Consider the following 9,088-nt stretch of genomic DNA (forward strand, 5'->3'; position numbering starts at 1 on the left):
TAACCAAAATTGTACTTAAAACAAATATCCAAAGTTATCTATGAATGTATCTCTTAAGTGTTTTATTGTATCTCAGAGATTAAGTATTATAACAATTATTTGTGTTTCTTATAACAAAATAATTCAATTTCTGGGGAATTGTCTTTGCTCGGCACATATCTTTCTTTTACGTAATCTATTATATATTTGACATATTTTGAAACAATTTACACCAAAAGTAACGTAAGAGACAAAAGAATCACTCTAAAAGACATTATGGGCGTGTTTTCTAGATGTTTTGGGGATTTTATATATCTTAATTTGCCATAGTAGTTTTGATTTTGATCATTATTTGCTTCTGACTAACCAATATTGTTTCATCTTACACTGTGGTCCACGTTCCGTGTCCCCTACTGTGTCTTGCCTAAGAAAGGGTTCACATAGTTATGTTTTCTGTTCTTTACTTAATTTGTTCTTGTGCTCTAAAGCACTGCTGTTTGATTTGATCTCTTCTGTGCTATTAACCCCACTACTCAGATTTCCAGTGTTAATGATGCCATTGCTATGCTCACAGATCCAAGAGAGCTCTCCATATCTATGTTTCATGACCCTATATTCAATGGAATGGCTATTCTGTGGTACCAGTCCCTGTCTTTCATATTGTTACAACCGAGATGTATGACTGTTAAATAGTTATAATTCTGTACTGTTAAAATGAATAGATGGGAATATATTTACCTCTTTAGGGCTTTCTGAAAAATATATGCTCCTCATCTAAACTTCATAGCCTGTTTTTTGTTATGTTGTTCTTTGTTGCCTGGTTGTACTATGCAGCATTATCAATAAAGATTGAAAGTTAAATATCACTTGTATTAGGTTGATTTTATGCATTAAAATATCTTGAGGAATTCACAATAGTATCATCATTTTAACTTGGTTTATCTCAAAATGAGGATGAGGGGCAATACATATTTGTACCCTTGATTAAAAAAAGACTATACAATCAATAATATCATTAGAAAAATGATCAGTGTAGTTATCCTCACAAAGGGAGGCTGCTAGAGTATTGAAATAATACCAATATTTCTTTCCCTATCTTTTGAGACTTGTTCAACAAAATCTCTTTCTCTGAGCAATTGTATTAGTATAAAATAATATAATTTACCAATTTTTGAAACATGCAATAGGAAGGTCACATTTTGCTGCCTTAAAATTAAATCTAAAAAGGTATTTCTTTCGTATCTAGAAACACACCTGATTTTTTTTCTACAGATCTACACAACCTACTCCACATTTTCAAAGTGAAAGAAGGTTAATGAAATGTTTCTATACTAATACAAAATAACTGAAATATCATAATTGGATAAGTCTCTACCCCCCTTAGTTAATACTTGGTGGAAGCACCTTTGGCAGCCATTACAGCTGTGAATCATTTGGTATAACATTCCACCAACTTTGCACAACTCTTAGGGCAACATATATCCATTGTTTTTATCAAAATTGCTCAAGTTCTGAGACTGAGACTAGACCACTCAGCAGCACCTCTTGGCTAGCCATTCTGCTGTGCATTTGGAATTAAAATGTGTGTAATTGTCTCTCTGAAAAATAAAACTGTATCCCACCCAGGGTTAGGTTTTCAGAAGGCTGAGGCAGGTTTTCATCTAAATTTTTACCTGGGCTTTGCTCCTTTCATATTTCCCAAATGGACCCCTAGACCTCATGCACTTGCGAGGATCTGAGATGATTTGATTCGTATAAGCAATATGGTGAAACTTCCACTTAGCCTATCAGAGGGCAAGGTGGAGCTATTACCATATTGATGTCTAATATGATCAGATCTCCACAAGTGCATAGGTTATAGGGTCTAGGGGTCCTTTTGGGATTGGGTCCATGTGTTGCAAAAAGCCAATCAGGTAGTGGCTGTAGTACATGGCTCTCCATCTCTGTACCTGGAGAGCTACCTACCAGCAGGTTTTCACTCCAACCCTAATCTAGCACACCTGATTCTAATAATTAGCTGGTTGATAAGCTGAACCAGATTAGTTACAACTGGGATTGGCGGAAAACCTACAGGAGGGTAGCTCTCCAGGAACAGGGTTGGAGACCCCTGCCGTGGTATTATTTCATACCAGTAGGTGTCAGAATAGACGTGGAATCCTGATAAGTAAACATTTGCTAACACTGCTACTGTAGGCACCCACACATGATGCCATATAAGTGAATGTAATACTGTAAAGATGCTGTGCCTACACTTTAAAAAAAAAAAGGTGCTATCTAGAATCTTTGGCTGTCCCCATACAGTAGGATAACCGTTTGAAGAACACTTTTTTCCAGGTAAAACCGTTTCTACAGAGGGTGCCACATGGAACCAAAAAGGGTTCTCCCATGGGGACAACTGCAGAATCCTTTTGGAACCCTTTTTTCTAAGAGTGTATTTCCACCAGATGGCATTATGTTTACCTCACTGTATTAGGAATTCAATGTATAGGTCTATGGGCCGTTTTGATAAGCCTCATGGTGGCCTAAATGAAAAATACATTATTTGGTCAAATATGTTACTATGAGAGTAGGCTTACTTAAACGTCTGCTTTTGTTTTTAGGCCACTGCACTGTTAAAGAAGATACATCTAGACAGCGCACACAGATATAGGCTACTCGTCTGTGGTATGTCCCCATGCCAGCCAGAAAAACAGGTTTCCCCCCACACTCCCCTCCCCTGAGTCGGTGGACCAAAACTGAGATGTATTAAGACAAGTAGGCCAACTGTCTGAGAAATAGGATATTGTCTTACCTGCATAACTTCATAACGTGTTGGAAGCACTTATTTAATATGACATTGGCCTATATGTGCAGATCCCACACCTTTATGTAACAGTCAGAAGTCATCTTTTGAGACTGGCCGCTGCATGCTTCAAAGACATCGAAAAATAGGATATTTGTTTTACTAAACTGCAAATAAATGCCATTAAATTCTATTGATTTGTGTAATCGGTTTCATAACATTTAAATTAATAAAAAAAGGTGTAATTGTTCATTCACCAAATCTATAATCAGATTATGAGGATTTATAAATAATGATTTGCGTAATGGTCTCTCATCATGCGGGGATGGGGAGTAGCGAGAGAGAGAGAGAGAGAGAGAGAGAGAGAGAGAGAGAGAGAGAGATATTAAAAATGATGCAATTAATAGTTTTAGACACAAGGATGTTTTTTCAATTCATTTTTTAATTTATTTTGTACAATGCTGGTTGTACAAAAGGTCTAGGCTAGAAAATAATGTATGTGCTATAGGTAGCAGATAAAAGCTTTCCCTGTAGGGGAGATGTGCACGGTAAAAGGTATCGACGTCTCACCCATTGATCAATGTCTTCACCGCTAAAACATGTTACACTATCACACATTTACACAAACGTGTTGTACTTGCCGAGTTTTTACAAAATTATTTCAGAATACACAATGTGTGCACATCCAGGCACCCATTTTCAAGAGTTGACTCTTTCACACAAAGTGTGCAATAGTGTCACGACTTCCGCCGAAGTCGGCTCCTCTCCTTGTTCGGGCGGCATTCGGCGGTCGACGTCACCGGCTTTCTAGCCATCGCCGCTCCATTTTTCATTTATCCATTTGTTTTGTCTTGTTCCCTGCACACCTGGTTTTCATTCCCCAATCACACTACATGTATTTATTCCTCTGTTCCCCCTCATGTCTTTGTGTGAAATTGTTTTGTGTTACGTGTCAATTTTGACGCGATAGACTGGTGTTCGTTTGTTCCGTGTTTTATTCACGATGTATGTTTATTTGTTTGAACATAATTACTGTTTGCGCGTTTGCACTTTTGCGTATTGGCTGGAGGTTTTGACGCAGTGGCGTCCGTCTGTTGGTTTCTCCTGCCTCAATAAAGTGTGCGCCTGTTCACAACTCTCTGCTCTCCTGCACCTGACTCCGCTCCCAGTACGCACACCATTGACAAATAGTCTCTTCCAAGATCTTCAGCCAAATGCCTGTGCCCGAAAATCAGTGAAAATTACAGTCACAGTCACATCCATCTTTCCCTCTCTCATAGGATCTTACCAAAATCCTCTTCATGTAAGCACTGATGGTTGAGACAGGGGAGAGGGAATCCAAAAATATTCCACCGCACAGCGTGCGCTCCTCTCTCTCTCTCTCTCTCCCTCTCCCTCTCCCTCTCTCTCTCTCGCTCTCAATTAAATTAAATTAAATTCAATGGGTTTTATTGTACATTAACAAATCAAGTGAAATAGATAATAAGCTAAAGTGAAATAAACAAAATAAAATGAACAGTTAACATTACTCTCACAAAAGATCCAAAGTAATAGAGCCATATCAAATGTCATATTATGGCTATATACAGTGTTGTAACGATGTGCAAATAGTTAAAGTATAAATAGGAAAATAAATGAAAATAAATATGGGTAGTGCATCTCTCCCTCTCTCTCTCTCTCTCTCTCTCTCTCTCTCTCTCTGTCTCTCTCTCTCTGTCTCTCTCTCTCTCTTTCTCTCTCACGCTCTCTCTCTCTCGCTCTCGCTCTCTCTCTCCACATGCCAAACTGCAGATATTAAATGTGTGGCCGTGATTCCTCCTCTCTTTCCGGACCTCTCCTCAACATCACAGCGAAGAGAGAGCTGTGGTCAAATTTGAGAAAACGTGAGAAGAAAATCTTAACTGCAGCTGTTGGGGCTGATCGGGCGTGAAGGACAAGTCGAGCCACTACCAGGTAAAGAAATTCTGTGCTGTTGTAAGAGAGGAATGGGTTTCTCGAACAACAAGACAGGGGTAAGGACTGCAAGGTGTGCCCAGTGTTACTCATGAGACTTAGCTAAATGTGTGCGTAAATGTACCCATACAGTGCGTCTCCATCATACATGGGCATGAGTGAAAACACTGAATTATTGTATTATTCTACCTACCCAACTGCAATAGTTATTAATTACAGTTGGAGTAATGCAAATGTAAAAGTAAAATAAAGTCAGTGTCAAAATTTGCTATAAATTGTTAATATATATATTTTTTCAAACATTGGAAATTACAACGGTTGGTAAAAATATAATCCAAAATATTCCAATAAAACACATCTAATTGGTGTTTATTTATTAAGGCTTGGTTAATTGGACATCATGTACTTGAAAATGCAGTGTCTGTATGACGGTCCATCCTCTACGGATTGTGGTGTAATAATTTAGCCTATTAGAGGTTGCAGACAAGGGATGAAATTTGATCTTTTTATATATATATTGCTTGAGTTTGGTCGTTTCAGAAACCAAATGAGGCATAAACAGACCCAGTGAAGGGCTGCTCACACCTCTGTCTATTTCAGTCATTTTATGACATGATAAATGTATCATCCCTTTTGGCTTTAGATTGTCATTTGTTTTACATGCAAATGTTGCATCTCATTCAATATTATACAGATTTTTACCAGTGACCTTGACAATATCAGACATATAAAAATGTAGCTCTTGTGTACAACGTGTCTATAAAACGTGTCTATAAATAGTGGCATAGTGACATTCATGGCCAGTGATTACACTTGCTGCCTGTCTAGAGCACTTTATTGATTTAATTATGACATTCTATGTATTTCTTTTTACTGACTGTCAATCATTAAAGGGAAGATCAGCAGTAGAAACTACAACAAAGCACACTCCCCATAGCTGTTTTGGTAAAAAGCTGAGATATGGGGCTAGATATGGGGCTAGAGAAACGTAACATAAAAATAATATAATCATAAACCGAGCTATGGATGCAAGGACTGACCATCCATGATACAATCATTATCATTTTAAACATGTTTTGAGGCTTTATAGTGTTCGTTTCATTTACTTTGTTGAAAACATTGAAGTAAAACAAGCTTATTTTTTAGGTTCTGATGGTGTACAACAGTTGAACTTAGCTTATGAGGCATTTATAAGTTATATTCTTTAAGAATCAATGTGTACATATCATTAATTTAGTACAAAAAAATGTATGTAGGAACTGCTGATTGCCCCTTTAAGATGTAATAGTGATGTGGCCCATAAATGTGTGTTTTGGTCTTTAACAAGGTTATCAATCCTATTTGTAAATGTCCAATAGCGATATCTGAATTTATAATTTATCTGTGTTACTCTGCAGGGAAAACTCTCAGACTGCACCCCCATAAGGGGTTGAATGTCAATTGTTATTATAGGGCATTCAACCACTTTATTTGAGAGCAATATGCAGCTTTTCCGTCCTGCTTTTGAGCATGCTTTTTGAAGACCGGCAAACCTAAACAAGAGTTGACACATAGTTTAACTTTCCTATTGATTCTCCCTCCAGAGCATGGCAAGTCCTCTGGAGAAGGTGGTGGCCCAGAAGACAGAGGCCATCGAGGCTGTGATGGAGAGTTTTGAGCGAGGGGCTGAGGTGTTGGCCAGCGCAGTAGGGGAGCTCTTCCCTCTCTGTGTGGCAGCCGGCCCTGTTCTACGACTAGTCCTGGACAACGTGCAGAGCAAAGAGGTCTTCTATGTCAAAGAGCAGTTCCTGGCCGTGAGGAACAAGTTGGACATACTGTCCACCCAGCTGGAGGACATTGATTGTGAGATTAAGAAGGGCAGGCTGGATTCCCAGTACTTCTCGGTGGAGGAGAACATCAGGAACCAGTTCTGGAAATATATGGGCATTCTGGAGGCCAAGCTACAGTTTCAGGAAGTCAAGAGGAGGCTGTTTCTGGAGCACTTCTCCATGACCGAAGGGGAGAAGAACCTGTATGTGCTGTATGATGCTCTGATGGGCACCAACAGCTTTGTGGAGTCCATCTTGGAGGTGGTGGAGAGGTAAAGTGTTCTTAAACATGCTTAATGGGCCTTTACCCACCTGGGGAGCATGGCATTTGTTGAGTGTTTTAGTTTGAGAACACTTGTGGCATGAATTTGAACTGTTAATTAACTTGCTATTATGGTAAATAGGATGATTACTTTTATTGTTATTCATAACAACTGAGTGGTTGGTTCTTCATCTGTCTCAGGTATGAAGGAGATCTTCTGACTGGGCCTGATTGCCCTGCTGGGCCACTGTGCCCTGACCAAGGGCCCATGTGAGGAAACCATCCGCAACTGCAGAAGCAAAATCGAGGAAATGGAATTAAAGATGAAGGCATGCATCGAGGCCTGCGTAGCAGCCTTCCCTGAACAGGCCTACCTTGACGCCCAGCGTCTTCTCCAGGAAAAATACAAACGGAATCTTCAGGACACGGCTCAGGAAGTACGACTGGGTGAGCTGGTCAGTCCGAGTGGTCAACCACTCTGGCAGCAGCTGTTGGAACTGGTGTGCCAGGGATCACTTCCAACACATGGCCGGTCAGAACTTTCTTTATTTTTTTAATATTCTTTTTAACTTTATTTAGCTAGGAAAGTCAGTTAAGAACAAATTCTTATTTTCAATGACGGCCTAGGAACAGTGGGTTAACTGCCCGTTCAGGGGCAGAACGACAGATTTGTACCTTGTCAGCTCGGGGATTTGAACTTGCAATCTTTCAGTTCCTAGCCCAATGCTCTAACCACTAGTAGTGCTGCAGGTGAATGATACCAACCTGGTGGTTTCCTACAGCACCAGTCCCCAACCGGTGCCCCGCGACTGCATCTGTCAACTGATGGAGGGGCCAGGGAAGAAGGGCGGTGCCCAGGCCGTGGTGGAGGTCCTGGAGAAGCAGCTGGCAGGGTTCGTGGTGCATGCTGTCAGTCACCACATGGAGAGCGAGGCCACCTGGAGCTTCCCTGAGGACTGTCACTACTGGGAGAGGCACAAGAACGTGGCCCTGTGCGTACATTCAGTGTGATGCTGATAGAGGTGCAACAAGTCAGACAAATAGTGATCATTATGTAATCAACCTAAAGGGTTATTCTAAATTCTGAATTGACCGACTCAAAGAGGACGTGTGGGAAATGATGGTAAATGGTGATGAGGTTTTGTGAATACGCCATGCAGTTTGTCCTACCCATTACATAATACTATGCACTGTGTATAGCAAGTAGCTTTGGTGGCAGTTAGATTCACTGTATAGAAATCTGAATGTATTGCTAATTGGAGGCAGTGTTACAATAGTCCAGTGTTTGCAGAGTATTTAATGAACTGTATATGCATTTTATTATAAGTGACTAACCCCTACCATAGCTTATGACCAAATTTTACTCAATACTCTCTCGTAGTTAAATAGCTTAACTCAATGCATCTTACCCTACTGCCAGATAGGAATAACCTTGCTGTCCACAATTCCAAAGAGATGATTTTGATGAGATTGCAACTGCTGAGCTATGCTCTCATTTTGTCTCTCTACGACAGAGGCTGGCCTACATTACAGTGAAAGAGACAATGGAAGCTATTTTGCCATCCGTGAAAACAACTTGGCAGTGTTCTCTACTGTGCCTTGTCTTCACAATACACTCAAACCCTTGCTTCTGAACCCATAGCAGGCATGCTGCAGTAGCAGAACTTTAATGGTATTACCTCCCTAGCTGTGCCTATTTGTGAACAGATTATTCATGCCAGTTGTTACAGCATGGATGTGAAGTGATGTTTAATTGACTAATCTTTCTAATTCCTACTAATTCAGTCATAATAAAAACAACATTTGGCGTTATACTTTGCAATCAGCTGTTATTGGATGTATACTGTGTATGTGTCTTGCCTGTCTTGTGTGGACATGTTGACGTCTATTGCCATTAACACAAGCTAGTGCACCCGCACTCACTGGGGCCCCTACAGCGTTTCCTGTCCACAGCTTTGGTTAGATAGTCTATGAATAACCTTTGGCTGCGCTAATATCCTGTAGACGAGCTCCAAAGTGCTTGGATCAGCATGATGGAATCACTCATTAGCCGTGTTTGAGGTGGAGAGCGGTGGAAACGGCCATCATTTCTTGGCCGGTGGAGTAGCTATACGGTTCTGCCAGGGTTTTAGCCTCAGTGGTACGCTATTGTCAATCCAGCCTGTCAAAATTGATTGAGCGCAGTCATAGACCTTTTTTAATCATCCTCTTGTCTTCCATGCACCCTCTCTTAATGTGTCTATGGGATGTGTGAGGAAAACAGGGTTTAGGAGATTTCTTGTTGTTTACTAGGGTGATATAATA

General features: G+C 40.3%; 1 pseudogene; it reads left to right on the forward strand.

Annotated features, from left to right (window-relative positions):
• The first annotated feature begins 4,500 nt into the window (after positions 1 to 4,500).
• Positions 4,501 to 8,596, forward strand: LOC106605300 (protein rapunzel-like; annotated as a pseudogene).
• The last annotated feature ends 492 nt before the right edge of the window (positions 8,597 to 9,088 follow it).

Source organism: Salmo salar, chromosome ssa05, assembly GCF_905237065.1.
Source record: "Salmo salar chromosome ssa05, Ssal_v3.1, whole genome shotgun sequence".
In the NCBI taxonomy this organism is placed as follows: Eukaryota; Metazoa; Chordata; class Actinopteri; order Salmoniformes; family Salmonidae; genus Salmo; species Salmo salar.